This window comes from Dendrobates tinctorius, unplaced genomic scaffold (genome assembly GCF_039654945.1).
Source record: "Dendrobates tinctorius isolate UK_male_01 unplaced genomic scaffold, ASM3965494v1 ptg000023l, whole genome shotgun sequence".
Classification (NCBI taxonomy): domain Eukaryota; kingdom Metazoa; phylum Chordata; class Amphibia; order Anura; family Dendrobatidae; genus Dendrobates; species Dendrobates tinctorius.
Window position 1 is genome coordinate 3,531,449 of NW_027361691.1, and position 14,945 is coordinate 3,546,393.

General features: G+C 37.9%; 2 long non-coding RNA genes across 2 annotated transcripts; one reads left to right on the plus strand and one right to left on the minus strand.

Moving 5' to 3' along the window:
- Positions 1-5,253: 5,253 nt before the first annotated feature.
- Positions 5,254-14,590, minus strand: LOC141084477 (uncharacterized). The gene is made up of 3 exons (XR_012231006.1): positions 13,500-14,590; positions 7,509-7,571; positions 5,254-5,383 (listed from the first exon to the last, which is right to left on the minus strand). It is a non-coding gene; the product is annotated as an uncharacterized lncRNA (long non-coding RNA).
- Positions 5,379-14,715, plus strand: LOC141084478 (uncharacterized). The gene is made up of 3 exons (XR_012231007.1): positions 5,379-6,469; positions 12,398-12,460; positions 14,586-14,715. It is a non-coding gene; the product is annotated as an uncharacterized lncRNA (long non-coding RNA).
- Positions 14,716-14,945: the final 230 nt, after the last annotated feature.

Here is a 14,945-nt window from a genome sequence, read left to right on the forward strand (position 1 = left end):
CTCTGTTCCCTTTTACTCCTTTGTTCCGTACTAATCTCTCTCTCTTATGGAAGATCAGGTTTCAGTTCAATGTCTTTCTCCTTCTTTCCTTTCCCATGCCAGCTGGCTCAAATCACGGAGGCAGCTGCAGCACTCCTTCCCTCCATCCCTCTTCCAGGGATCCCCACTCCTCTCCGAGTGGCTTCCTTCCTCAGACTCCCTGTCTGACTGACCTGTAATCCTAAACCTCCCCGCTCTTTTATGTATTCTCAACTCCACCCGCCTCCCAGCACGTTTCGTGTTCCAAGCAGGGAGCCACCAAAGGTGCTCTGCTACACTCCAAGCAAAGAGCCGCAATGTGGCTTTGCTGAACTACTGTGTTGTGTGGGGTGCGGATGTTGGAGTGTGGTCAGGAGCCTCCAACTTACCTGGATGGTAGGGCACCACACCTCAGGAGGAGGTGCAGTACCTCTTTGGCGACTGAGCCTCGGGGCGCCATATGATTATTTATACCGCATTGTTTGTTCCCATTTTGTACTATCTTTGTGTATTTTTTATAAACACTTCCTACCTTTCTGGATTAAATATGTAAAATTTAATAGTTCTGTTCCTCTTGCTCTGTAAACCGCAAAAATGAAGCCATATGCTACCTGTATAGAGAAGGGGTCTTCAAATATGAGAGACCTGGAGCAATTTGCAAAAGAAGAGTGCTCCAAAAAGATGAAAGAAGCTTCTTGATAGTTATAGAAAGTGATTGATTGCAGTTATTTTTTCCAAAGTGTGTGCAGCCAAATATTAAATTGAGGGTCCCAACAATTTGTCTGCCCATTTTTGGGGTTTTGTGTGAAATTTTGTCCAATTTGCCTTTTTTTATCAGTTTTTTATGTTGTTCCAATACACTCAAAGGAACTAAACATGTGTATAACAAAACGTGTGACAGTAATAATTTTCTGGGAGAAATACTTCACTTTCTGGAACAATAGGCCAACACTTTCGATCATAACAGTATATACCGTATTTTTCAGACTATAAGATGCACCGGACTATAAAAACGCACCCAGGTTTTAGAGGTGGAAAAAAATATTTGAAGCAAAAAATGTGGTAAAATATTTAATAACCTAAATAACATATTATTATATGTGGTGCTATAATATATAATAGTATGTTATTTTGTTGGAAGCTACGGGTGGAAGATGGTGCTGCGGGACCAGTGTGGTGTCTGTAAAGAACTATATGAAGACCCTGGTGGGTGAGCAGGGCCGGTTTTAGACAAAGTGGGGCCCTAGGCAAAAGTTTAAAGTGGGGCCCCAAATGCTAACATTGTAAAATCACACATTTAGGTTGCATTACATGAGCAGGATGTGGATACAGGTGGCAGAGGGGCCTGTGCTGGCACTGTGGCCCCCCTATTCAGGGGCCTTATATCAGCCAACGGGTCTGCCACTATTAGCCTTACACAGGAGCGTTGCTAGGGTCAGAAAAGATTGGGGGGCCCAAGCCCCAAGAAAAAGAGTTGTCCCCCAACCCCCTCTTAATTTGTTTTTAACACTGCAGATAACACAGCAGGGCTCCCAACTGTCCTGGATCCAGCGGGACAGTCCCGATTTTGACACTCCCACCTGCTATCCTGGCTGGGATTGTAGTTTTCCCGCACTGCAAATCAGCCACCACGCCCACCTGTCATTTCAGAAGGGACTGTGTACTGATCGCCATACAATTCCCTCTATGCACAGCACACTCCAGAACAGAAGCCCTCCCCGGCTCACGTGACCAGTCACATGACTGTGACCTTATCCTATGTAACACCAGAGATAGCAGTGATAACTCTCTGAGAACAGATAATATAGTAGATGTCACCTGCAGTCCTATGTAACACCACAGATAGTCTTACTCTGAAACGCTATGGCTATGTTCACATGCATTTTTTTCAGTAGCCAAAACCTGTTCTATTGGCAGTAAAAATGTTGCATTCAAAACACCAGTTTTTCAGCTTGTTTCTGGTGTTCCTTACACTTTTTTCAGCTTTTTTTAACGTGAAGATGTTTGCTTTGTCTACAGTACGTTTAAGGCCACGTTCACACGTTGAGTATTCGGTCAGTATTTCACATCAGTATGTGCAAGTCAAAACCAGGAGGGTGAGAAATCCAGAAGTGGTGACGTGTTTCTACTATACTTTTCCTCTGATTGTTCCACTGCTGTTTCTGCATTACAAATACTGATGTGAAACGCTGACCAAATACTGAACGTGTGAATGAGACTTAATAGTTTAATTCACCAAAATCACTTAAAAAATTGCAGCGAAAAATGCTGTTGCAATATCTGCAGCTTTCTTTCTTATATTCTTTCATTGCTTTCTACGGGTGAAAACAGACTGAAAGAAGTGACACGCTGCAGATGTAAAAAGCGCTACAGTTCTGAAATTCAGTCAGAAAAAAAACAAGCGCATGCAGGAGATTTTGGAAATCTCATGTTTTGCTGGCACTTTAAAAAGCCGCTCTTGGCCACGTTCATAGGCAGAATTTTTGCAGCTTTTTCTTCTGCAAATAAGAAGTTTACAGCATTTTACAGCACAAGCAAAGACTGAGATTTTCAGAGATCTCCTCACACCCTATTATTTATTGCGCTGCCATTTCCGGATCGTCTGCACATACCCTAAAAATGGGCGTTTTGAAAGCAGTGTTTTTACTGCCAAGAGAGCAGGCTTTGGCTGCAAAAAAAAAAAGCGCCAAAAACGCAGATTTCTATGCACCCCTGTACTATATATATGTATGCTTTACCCTTATTTCACATGGGAATTCATTTATTTCTATATCATAAATCCCTGGATTCAGCAGACAATATTCCTGTCTTGTGTCACCCAGACAGCAGTGACAGGAGGTCGCTCTGTCGTGTTACAAGCAGTGATTAGTCACTGTGGTCAGAGCTGACGCTGATCGCTGCTGTGTGTGGCTGTGGATCCTGATCCTACAGCAATCAGCACAGAGCTCTGGGACCACAGTGAGTAAATTACTGCACTCTGACCTGTTATTGCTGCTCTTACCAGGTTCTGCGGCTTCACTTAGGCATATCCATTCTCAGGACAGTGCTAGGAGCAGCCATGATCAGGACTCAGGAGGAGACATACAGAGCTTCAGGCATCTTCCTGGCTGTCACTGTGCTGTAATCGGCCCCTCACTCTCAACTTTTAACCTAACTGCAGGGAGAAAGAGACAGGGGGACTCAAGGGGCTTTGCGAGAGACACTCCAAGACTTCAGAGCAATGCACAGCATTATTCACTGCTGTACACCCTCTGGGCACTTCATAAATGGACTGCAGATGCTGGGGGCCCCCTGTGTAGGTGGGGGCCCCAGGCATCTGCCTGGTCTGCCTGGTCCAAACTCTGGCCCTGAGGGTGAGTATAAGAATGGGGGCACAGGGCTTATATTGAAAGCACCACTCCAGCACTGAAAAATAACACTGAATTGCTGCTTTAAGATCCCATGAGAGAACTATTACTTCCAGCATGTCCTGCCGATCCTATGGCATGCTGGGAGTTATAGTTCACCACAGCAGTGGCAGAGTGCTTTTTATGTGTTGTAATTACTAAACTTTTAAATAGTTCTTACTTGTACAGACTGTGCTCACATCAGTGCAGGTACTGCAGCCAGCCAGCCACATTAGAAAACCGAAAGTATCTCTCTCTACCACTTACAGGACCTGAAAATTGAAAAAATTCAAAGATGGGTTGAAATAAAAACCAAGATGAAAAAGATGATAAAAAATAATAATAATAACAATAATAATGAATGATACAATATAATATAAAAATACCTTTATTGAAATATTGGCACAACAATTAAATACATAAAATTGTGTATATATATAAAATAAAATAAGATAATATAATGACATATACAACCACAAAAGCAATATATTTATGGACAATGGAAAAACCAGTCCATAACAAAAGGCTTAATTAATGATCCAGATAAAAAAAGTGCATAAATAAAGTAACATAAAATATCTAATAAATGTGTCCAAAAGTGCAAAAAAGTGCAAAAAGGTGCTGATGTGCAAAAGAATTATACATATAAATCGCCGTGAGGCGAGTGCAAGACACAAAATAATACCTGTAAGCCAATTGGTGCTATATGGGTTGTATAAGAACGCGCCCCGACGCGCGTTTCGGAAATAGAATCTCCTTCGTCAGGGGGATAAATGTAATGTAGCGTAGATCGACGGCTTATTTATAAGGGAATCAATTGCATACAAAGTGCCATAACGACGCATGCGCCGTCACAAATACCCGGAAGTCAAAGACAAATCCAGATCATGTGATTAACTGCTTCCGGGTTATAGAGTCATTAGACGCCGTTGCTATGCAGACCAAAATAATAACAAATGCGTGTAATTTAAATACTTGCTAAACAAAATTAAGATAGCAATATATGTAACGGCGCATAAATGAAGCGGCGGCATATGGCACAATAATTAAATAATGAGGGAGGACATGGGCAGAGAACATAACGGCGCATGCGCAGACGTGGCAAAACGGATCCTGGATGGAGGCAAGCAATATAGCGCCGCCACCATACAAATCACCGATGCCAAGAAAGCGCATGCGCACAGTCAAATGCCAATGACTACCTCATACAATTTAAATGGAAAACAATGAATACTAAGAATAATAAAAATACCATATGCAATTTTATGTAATCACATAGTAATTAGGATACATATAAATGTGAAATATGTGACAAAAAAACATATCATCATGCATACAAATTACATAAGTGCAAGTGTATATATATAAATAGTGCCACAATATTGCAGTAATTATTAATGCAATAATAAATAATTTTTCATTACTTCCTTCTTCCAAAATTGATGCAGTGATCCTCATAAAACAAAAATAAGATAGCAATATAACAATATATGTAACGGCGCATAAATAAAGCGGCGGCATATGGCACAATAATTATATAATGAGGGAGGACACGGGCAGACAACATAACGGCGCAGACGTGGCAACACGGATCCTGGATGGAGGCAAGCAATGTAGCGCCGCCACCATACAAATCACCGATGCCAAGAAAGCGCATGCGCACAGTCAAATGCCAATGACTGCCTCATACAATTTAAATGGGAAACAATGAATACTAAGAAAAATAGTGATACCATATGCAATTTTGTATAATCACATAATGATTATAATACGTATAAATGTGACATATGTGACATATAAAAATAAAAAATCAATAATAAACAAACATATAATATCATCATGCATACAAATTACATAAGTGCAACTAAATAGTGCCACAATATTGCAGTAATTATAAATGCAGTAATAGATAGTTCTTCATTGCTTCCTTCTTCCAAGATTGATGCAGTGATCCTTATAAAAATACAACCGACATAACACTAAAAAAAAGGTGAAAAGAAAATGATTAAAAATACACAAATTATAAAAATGGAATGAACGAGAGACTCTCATTGAGACCAAGTGGGGACACAGTACCTAGTGTCCATATCCACTGTGTCTCAAGTTGCGCAAGAAGTTTACTGATATTGCCCCCTCTATCACCCGTATACACCATATCGATGCCAATTACCTTCAATAATGAAGAATCACAATTATGGTGTGTTTTAAAATGTCTAGGCAGGGTTTTAAGCGAGGCAATATCTTCAACATCAGCAGCTGCCCTTATGCCTAAAACATGCTCCCGCACCCTCACCTTGAGCTGGCGAGTGGTAAGGCCCACATAGATGAGGGGGCAGGGGCAAGTGGCATAATAAATGACTGCCGTAGATGAGCAAGTTATGGATTTTTTAATATCAAAGACATAAGCATTATTGGAGCTATTAAATGTGCGTGCTCTGACAATGTTAGGGCAAGCTATACACTGTCCACATGGTTTACAACCCGTGATTTGTTTAAACTGTGTAATAAAATTGTTAACCGGTGTCTGAACATAGTGGCTTTTTACTAGGCAGTCACGTAAATTACGTGATCTCCGAAATGTAATGTTAGGATAATCACCAATATACTTGGCAATAATGGGATCTGCCTTCAAAATTGGCCAAAATTTTTTCAAACAAGATTTGAATTCTTCATTTTGGCCATTGAAGTTAGTAATGAATCTAACTACTTCCTTAGAATTTGATTTCACCTCATTGTTGTCATAAAGCACACTGTGCCGAGATTGATGTCTTGCTCTATTGAAAGCCCTTTTTACAGCACGTCGACTATACCCCCTCTCAAAAAACCTTTCTTTCAACAGTTCTGCTTGTCTCAAAAAATCCATCTCTGTAGAACAGATGCGTCTTAAGCGCAAAAATTGCCCAATTGGAATGGAATTAATTAGGTTACGAGGGTGTGAAGATGAAGCATGAAGGAGAGAATTAACTGCTGTTTGTTTCCTGAATAAATCAGTTTGCAAACAATCATGACTATCCCTCACCACCTTGACATCCAGAAAATCAATAACCTCACAACTACACCGGAAGGTAAGATGCACATTGATGTCATTCAAATTAAGTGTTTCAATGAATTTGGATAACATGTCGGGGGAACCTTGCCAAATAAAAAACACATCATCGATGTAGCGCGTCCAGAATGGGACGCTCTCAATCGATACATGATTGCCAGATAAAAAGAGGTCCCTCTCCCACAGACCCAGGAACAGATTGGCATACGATGGGGCAAAAGAAGCACCCATCGCCGTTCCCTGGGTCTGTAGGAAGAAGGACCCCCTAAAAATAAAAAAATTTTGGCATAAGGCAAAATTTAATAAATTGATAAAAAATACAACAAATGAACGTGAATAAGATGAATGTTGTAAAAAATAAGATACGGCAGTGATTCCATCGTCATGTTTAATATTAGTATATAAAGACTCCACGTCACATGTGACTAACATGGAGTCCTTATCAATGTGCATACCATCAATCTTTTTGAGAAAATCACCGGTGTCCCTGGTGTAAGATGGGAGGGATGTAACAAAAGGCTGCAAAATAAAATCAATATATTTATTGACATTTTCCAAGAAATTGCCTCTCCCTGATATAATTGGTCTGCCTGGTGGTATATTGGTGTTTTTGTGTATTTTGGGAAGCAGATAAAGGGTGGGAATGGTTGGCTCTGAAATTAGTAAAGACAAAAAGAGATCATTAGTGATAATGTTATCGTCTCTAGCATCCTGTAGGAATGATTTTAACTCAGCCTGAAATTTCAATAGAGGGTTAAATGTTAACCTCCTATAACATTCAGGGTTATTCAACTGGCGATATGCCTCAATTTCGTACATGTTCTTTGGCCATACCACTACATTTCCACCCTTATCCGCTTGTTTATACACAACATCCTGCAGACCAACCAATCTCTTAAGACTCAATCTTTCTTCACTGCTCAAATTGTCCATATGTATCTTTGGTGTGATGTTATGTAATTCTCTACTCACTGTTTTAACAAATACATCAACACTTGGACAGGTTGACAATGGAGGAAATTTAGTGGATGATTTTTTAATGACCTGTGGAACCTCACCTTCCTTAATGTTATGTTCTCTAGACAACTGCTCCAAATCAGTTAACGCCTTCTGTTCCGCCTCTGTCGGGAAAAGATCAAAAGTTTGTTTATCATGAAAGATGCGTTTAAACAATAACTTCCTAGCAAATAAATGTAAATCCTTGACTGCCGTAAAACAGTCAAATTTCGCCGTAGGGCAGAACATTAACCCCTTACTTAAAATGTCAAGTTCAGTAAATGAAAAAGTATGATTACTTAAATTAATTACCTTTAACTGATTGGAATTTAATTCCGGAGAATAATTCCTTTTGTTAGGAAGAAAACGCAAATTCCTTTTCCTTTTAGGAGTAACCATAGAGGATACAGAGGCGGAAGAGGAGGCAACAGAGGCATCACCGATTGAATGATTTGAAGCAATGGACATGGAACGGTCCCTATTGTGACTGTCATTGATATGTCTTTTCCAGTAATAAATCCTCCGTGAAGATAGATCATTTTGGTCCCTAGTCAGTTTATTAATATGTTTACGCTGTATATCCTTAACTAATGATTCCAAGTCTTTATCAAGGGACCCATTAAGACTAATAAATTGTTCGGGAGAGAGATTAGACTTAGCTTTATTAAATAGTTCATCCAACTCTTTGTCTACACTTGTAATGGATTTGGCATTAAAACCAATCAAAAGCTCCATAAGTTTCCAGGAAGTCTCATTGCAAATTTTCTCCCATGAATCTATAAAAACTTCATCTTCAACTATAAACGACGGGGTCACCCGTACTCTCAAACCTCTAGGTATTAATTGTTTTTTTATATAATTTTCCAAGAAGGCTTTTGTCCACCATATTCGTGTGCGTTTAAATAATAATTTCTTAATAGATCTAGATAGAGAGTCTAATGTTAGACCATCAAAAATTGTAGTGGTAGTGCCAGTTTTCCCAAACACATCATTCACCTGGCCCTGCCAGGATGATTCCCTGGTTTTAAAATCCATCCTTGAAAAGACCGCCCTGTGCAAAACACAGAAATATAAGAATAAACAGGGGAAAAGAACCAATCACACAGTGCCTATATAAGATGCAATAATTTCAGAAGAATATAATAATAAAATTATCAATATCAAATGTGTGCTGGAATCAATCCCCCAAAAAAAGGGGATGGCAGACCATCCGGGTATAAATGAAAATTGAAAAAATTCAAAGATGGGTTGAAATAAAAACCAAGATGAAAAAGATGATAAAAAATAATAATAATAACAATAATAATGAATGATACAATATAATATAAAAATACCTTTATTGAAATATTGGCACAACAATTAAATACATAAAATTGTGTATATATATAAAATAAAATAAGATAATATAATGACATATACAACCACAAAAGCAATATATTTATGGACAATGGAAAAACCAGTCCATAACAAAAGGCTTAATTAATGATCCAGATAAAAAAAGTGCATAAATAAAGTAACATAAAATATCTAATAAATGTGTCCAAAAGTGCAAAAAAGTGCAAAAAGGTGCTGATGTGCAAAAGAATTATACATATAAATCGCCGTGAGGCGAGTGCAAGACACAAAATAATACCTGTAAGCCAATTGGTGCTATATGGGTTGTATAAGAACGCGCCCCGACGCGCGTTTCGGAAATAGAATCTCCTTCGTCAGGGGGATAAATGTAATGTAGCGTAGATCGACGGCTTATTTATAAGGGAATCAATTGCATACAAAGTGCCATAACGACGCATGCGCCGTCACAAATACCCGGAAGTCAAAGACAAATCCAGATCATGTGATTAACTGCTTCCGGGTTATAGAGTCATTAGACGCCGTTGCTATGCAGACCAAAATAATAACAAATGCGTGTAATTTAAATACTTGCTAAACAAAATTAAGATAGCAATATATGTAACGGCGCATAAATGAAGCGGCGGCATATGGCACAATAATTAAATAATGAGGGAGGACATGGGCAGAGAACATAACGGCGCATGCGCAGACGTGGCAAAACGGATCCTGGATGGAGGCAAGCAATATAGCGCCGCCACCATACAAATCACCGATGCCAAGAAAGCGCATGCGCACAGTCAAATGCCAATGACTACCTCATACAATTTAAATGGAAAACAATGAATACTAAGAATAATAAAAATACCATATGCAATTTTATGTAATCACATAGTAATTAGGATACATATAAATGTGAAATATGTGACAAAAAAACATATCATCATGCATACAAATTACATAAGTGCAAGTGTATATATATAAATAGTGCCACAATATTGCAGTAATTATTAATGCAATAATAAATAATTTTTCATTACTTCCTTCTTCCAAAATTGATGCAGTGATCCTCATAAAACAAAAATAAGATAGCAATATAACAATATATGTAACGGCGCATAAATAAAGCGGCGGCATATGGCACAATAATTATATAATGAGGGAGGACACGGGCAGACAACATAACGGCGCAGACGTGGCAACACGGATCCTGGATGGAGGCAAGCAATGTAGCGCCGCCACCATACAAATCACCGATGCCAAGAAAGCGCATGCGCACAGTCAAATGCCAATGACTGCCTCATACAATTTAAATGGGAAACAATGAATACTAAGAAAAATAGTGATACCATATGCAATTTTGTATAATCACATAATGATTATAATACGTATAAATGTGACATATGTGACATATAAAAATAAAAAATCAATAATAAACAAACATATAATATCATCATGCATACAAATTACATAAGTGCAACTAAATAGTGCCACAATATTGCAGTAATTATAAATGCAGTAATAGATAGTTCTTCATTGCTTCCTTCTTCCAAGATTGATGCAGTGATCCTTATAAAAATACAACCGACATAACACTAAAAAAAAGGTGAAAAGAAAATGATTAAAAATACACAAATTATAAAAATGGAATGAACGAGAGACTCTCATTGAGACCAAGTGGGGACACAGTACCTAGTGTCCATATCCACTGTGTCTCAAGTTGCGCAAGAAGTTTACTGATATTGCCCCCTTATTGTGCCATATGCCGCCGCTTCATTTATGCGCCGTTACATATATTGCTATCTTAATTTTGTTTAGCAAGTATTTAAATTACACGCATTTGTTATTATTTTGGTCTGCATAGCAACGGCGTCTAATGACTCTATAACCCGGAAGCAGTTAATCACATGATCTGGATTTGTCTTTGACTTCCGGGTATTTGTGACGGCGCATGCGTCGTTATGGCACTTTGTATGCAATTGATTCCCTTATAAATAAGCCGTCGATCTACGCTACATTACATTTATCCCCCTGACGAAGGAGATTCTATTTCCGAAACGCGCGTCGGGGCGCGTTCTTATACAACCCATATAGCACCAATTGGCTTACAGGTATTATTTTGTGTCTTGCACTCGCCTCACGGCGATTTATATGTATAATTCTTTTGCACATCAGCACCTTTTTGCACTTTTTTGCACTTTTGGACACATTTATTAGATATTTTATGTTACTTTATTTATGCACTTTTTTTATCTGGATCATTAATTAAGCCTTTTGTTATGGACTGGTTTTTCCATTGTCCATAAATATATTGCTTTTGTGGTTGTATATGTCATTATATTATCTTATTTTATTTTATATATATACACAATTTTATGTATTTAATTGTTGTGCCAATATTTCAATAAAGGTATTTTTATATTATATTGTATCATTCATTATTATTGTTATTATTATTATTTTTTATCATCTTTTTCATCTTGGTTTTTATTTCAACCCATCTTTGAATTTTTTCAATTTTCATTTATACCCGGATGGTCTGCCATCCCCTTTTTTTGGGGGATTGATTCCAGCACACATTTGATATTGATAATTTTATTATTATATTCTTCTGAAATTATTGCATCTTATATAGGCACTGTGTGATTGGTTCTTTTCCCCTGTTTATTCTTATATTTCTGTGTTTTGCACAGGGCGGTCTTTTCAAGGATGGATTTTAAAACCAGGGAATCATCCTGGCAGGGCCAGGTGAATGATGTGTTTGGGAAAACTGGCACTACCACTACAATTTTTGATGGTCTAACATTAGACTCTCTATCTAGATCTATTAAGAAATTATTATTTAAACGCACACGAATATGGTGGACAAAAGCCTTCTTGGAAAATTATATAAAAAAACAATTAATACCTAGAGGTTTGAGAGTACGGGTGACCCCGTCGTTTATAGTTGAAGATGAAGTTTTTATAGATTCATGGGAGAAAATTTGCAATGAGACTTCCTGGAAACTTATGGAGCTTTTGATTGGTTTTAATGCCAAATCCATTACAAGTGTAGACAAAGAGTTGGATGAACTATTTAATAAAGCTAAGTCTAATCTCTCTCCCGAACAATTTATTAGTCTTAATGGGTCCCTTGATAAAGACTTGGAATCATTAGTTAAGGATATACAGCGTAAACATATTAATAAACTGACTAGGGACCAAAATGATCTATCTTCACGGAGGATTTATTACTGGAAAAGACATATCAATGACAGTCACAATAGGGACCGTTCCATGTCCATTGCTTCAAATCATTCAATCGGTGATGCCTCTGTTGCCTCCTCTTCCGCCTCTGTATCCTCTATGGTTACTCCTAAAAGGAAAAGGAATTTGCGTTTTCTTCCTAACAAAAGGAATTATTCTCCGGAATTAAATTCCAATCAGTTAAAGGTAATTAATTTAAGTAATCATACTTTTTCATTTACTGAACTTGACATTTTAAGTAAGGGGTTAATGTTCTGCCCTACGGCGAAATTTGACTGTTTTACGGCAGTCAAGGATTTACATTTATTTGCTAGGAAGTTATTGTTTAAACGCATCTTTCATGATAAACAAACTTTTGATCTTTTCCCGACAGAGGCGGAACAGAAGGCGTTAACTGATTTGGAGCAGTTGTCTAGAGAACATAACATTAAGGAAGGTGAGGTTCCACAGGTCATTAAAAAATCATCCACTAAATTTCCTCCATTGTCAACCTGTCCAAGTGTTGATGTATTTGTTAAAACAGTGAGTAGAGAATTACATAACATCACACCAAAGATACATATGGACAATTTGAGCAGTGAAGAAAGATTGAGTCTTAAGAGATTGGTTGGTCTGCAGGATGTTGTGTATAAACAAGCGGATAAGGGTGGAAATGTAGTGGTATGGCCAAAGAACATGTACGAAATTGAGGCATATCGCCAGTTGAATAACCCTGAATGTTATAGGAGGTTAACATTTAACCCTCTATTGAAATTTCAGGCTGAGTTAAAATCATTCCTACAGGATGCTAGAGACGATAACATTATCACTAATGATCTCTTTTTGTCTTTACTAATTTCAGAGCCAACCATTCCCACCCTTTATCTGCTTCCCAAAATACACAAAAACACCAATATACCACCAGGCAGACCAATTATATCAGGGAGAGGCAATTTCTTGGAAAATGTCAATAAATATATTGATTTTATTTTGCAGCCTTTTGTTACATCCCTCCCATCTTACACCAGGGACACCGGTGATTTTCTCAAAAAGATTGATGGTATGCACATTGATAAGGACTCCATGTTAGTCACATGTGACGTGGAGTCTTTATATACTAATATTAAACATGACGATGGAATCACTGCCGTATCTTATTTTTTACAACATTCATCTTATTCACGTTCATTTGTTGTATTTTTTATCAATTTATTAAATTTTGCCTTATGCCATAATTTTTTTATTTTTAGGGGGTCCTTCTTCCTACAGACCCAGGGAACGGCGATGGGTGCTTCTTTTGCCCCATCGTATGCCAATCTGTTCCTGGGTCTGTGGGAGAGGGACCTCTTTTTATCTGGCAATCATGTATCGATTGAGAGCGTCCCATTCTGGACGCGCTACATCGATGATGTGTTTTTTATTTGGCAAGGTTCCCCCGACATGTTATCCAAATTCATTGAAACACTTAATTTGAATGACATCAATGTGCATCTTACCTTCCGGTGTAGTTGTGAGGTTATTGATTTTCTGGATGTCAAGGTGGTGAGGGATAGTCATGATTGTTTGCAAACTGATTTATTCAGGAAACAAACAGCAGTTAATTCTCTCCTTCATGCTTCATCTTCACACCCTCGTAACCTAATTAATTCCATTCCAATTGGGCAATTTTTGCGCTTAAGACGCATCTGTTCTACAGAGATGGATTTTTTGAGACAAGCAGAACTGTTGAAAGAAAGGTTTTTTGAGAGGGGGTATAGTCGACGTGCTGTAAAAAGGGCTTTCAATAGAGCAAGACATCAATCTCGGCACAGTGTGCTTTATGACAACAATGAGGTGAAATCAAATTCTAAGGAAGTAGTTAGATTCATTACTAACTTCAATGGCCAAAATGAAGAATTCAAATCTTGTTTGAAAAAATTTTGGCCAATTTTGAAGGCAGATCCCATTATTGCCAAGTATATTGGTGATTATCCTAACATTACATTTCGGAGATCACGTAATTTACGTGACTGCCTAGTAAAAAGCCACTATGTTCAGACACCGGTTAACAATTTTATTACACAGTTTAAACAAATCACGGGTTGTAAACCATGTGGACAGTGTATAGCTTGCCCTAACATTGTCAGAGCACGCACATTTAATAGCTCCAATAATGCTTATGTCTTTGATATTAAAAAATCCATAACTTGCTCATCTACGGCAGTCATTTATTATGCCACTTGCCCCTGCCCCCTCATCTATGTGGGCCTTACCACTCGCCAGCTCAAGGTGAGGGTGCGGGAGCATGTTTTAGGCATAAGGGCAGCTGCTGATGTTGAAGATATTGCCTCGCTTAAAACCCTGCCTAGACATTTTAAAACACACCATAATTGTGATTCTTCATTATTGAAGGTAATTGGCATCGATATGGTGTATACGGGTGATAGAGGGGGCAATATCAGTAAACTTCTTGCGCAACTTGAGACACAGTGGATATGGACACTAGGTACTGTGTCCCCACTTGGTCTCAATGAGAGTCTCTCGTTCATTCCATTTTTATAATTTGTGTATTTTTAATCATTTTCTTTTCACCTTTTTTTTAGTGTTATGTCGGTTGTATTTTTATAAGGATCACTGCATCAATCTTGGAAGAAGGAAGCAATGAAGAACTATCTATTACTGCATTTATAATTACTGCAATATTGTGGCACTATTTAGTTGCACTTATGTAATTTGTATGCATGATGATATTATATGTTTGTTTATTATTGATTTTTTATTTTTATATGTCACATATGTCACATTTATACGTATTATAATCATTATGTGATTATACAAAATTGCATATGGTATCACTATTTTTCTTAGTATTCATTGTTTCCCATTTAAATTGTATGAGGCAGTCATTGGCATTTGACTGTGCGCATGCGCTTTCTTGGCATCGGTGATTTGTATGGTGGCGG